We start from the raw sequence: 1311 nt of genomic DNA, 5'->3' as shown, positions 1-1311 counted from the left end.
GTACAAGTCAAAACCACCATGAGATACCTTTAAATTCCTATTGGGATGGCGAAGAGCAAATCATAAATGTTGGCAAGGATGTAGGAAGATTGGAAGACGTATTCATTGCTATGGGAATGCAAAATGGGAAGCCAGCCTGGGAAACTCTGGTGGTTCCTCAAACCCCGAAACGATACCCATCAAGGTCCACAGCAGCAGCAGGTCCAATCGCAGGCTGCCCCAGGTATGATCTACCCAAAAGACTTGAAATCAGAGACTCAAATAGAGACTTGCACACCAATGTTCTCTGCAGCACCATTTGCAATCACCAAAAGGTGCAAAGAGCCTGAATGTCCACCTGCAAATAAATGGACAAGCAAATGTGATACACAAACACAGTGGGATATTACTCAGTCAGTAAAAGGAATAGATCTTGATCCAAATACTACACTACAGGTGAAATTTGAAGATATTATGCTGAGCAAAATAACAATCAAAAAGGACAAATATTGTATGACTTTGCTTAAAAAAAAACAAGAAATCAATAGTAATTAAGGGTTACCAGGGATGAGAAAGCTGTGGGGTGGTGGGGAGCGGGATTGGAGCAGGGTTAACAGTGATGGGAAATTTTGCATTGATTAAGGGCAGGATCAACTATAAAAAGTTGAGTTGACAAATGTTGAGCCATAGATATTTAGGATAATCGCACATGCACACACACTCACGCTCATAATGACTGCTTAAGCTGCCTATGTACAACCAAACTTCTCATGGGACTTGGCTCTTTAGCTTAGAGGTTTCATGGGACATCCCAGCTAATTGGCCTAATGTCTGTTCTACTGCTCTGTTCTAGCTCCCAGCTGACTGCAAAGTGCCTGGGGTCTTTAAATCCTGCAAGTGGTCGCCCAAGGCACGATAGTCTCTATGAACAACTGTTTCCTTCGCCATACGACCAGAAGAACTGGGTGATGCCTGCCACCATTACTGAACACTTTGGTCAAAGATACCATAGCAGAATTTTTGATTGAAGGAATTTCAAATTCTCATGGACACTAGTCTTGCTTGAGTCATGGAGGGTAGATGAAATCCTAAAACTATTGACCTGAGATAATAATTTAATCTTAGACCAAAATTATCCCCTGAAGCCTTCTTAAAGTGAAACAATAGTTTAACTTAACCAATTTTTTTTAAGGAGTTCTGGTTGTATAGTGGGTTATGTGTTGAGCTGCTAACATCAAAGTCAGCAGTTTGAAACTACCAGCCGTTTCATGGGAGAAAGACAAGACTTTCTGCTTCCATAAAGGGTAACCAGTCTTGGAAACCCATAAGGCA

The 1311-nt window shown here is 41.5% G+C and overlaps 1 pseudogene; it reads right to left on the bottom strand.

Moving 5' to 3' along the window:
- Nucleotides 1-257: 257 nt before the first annotated feature.
- The window catches only part of LOC101651458, a 44554-nt pseudogene continuing 43500 nt past the window's right edge, over nt 258-1311 (bottom strand).

The sequence above is a fragment of the Echinops telfairi genome, unplaced genomic scaffold (genome assembly GCF_000313985.2).
Source record: "Echinops telfairi isolate 266 unplaced genomic scaffold, ASM31398v2 ScPeMD7_7468;HRSCAF=8506_0, whole genome shotgun sequence".
Lineage (NCBI taxonomy): Eukaryota > Metazoa > Chordata > Mammalia > Afrosoricida > Tenrecidae > Echinops > Echinops telfairi.
The sequence above is the reverse complement of the archived record's forward strand: the minus strand, read 5'-3'. Positions and strand labels throughout refer to the sequence as shown.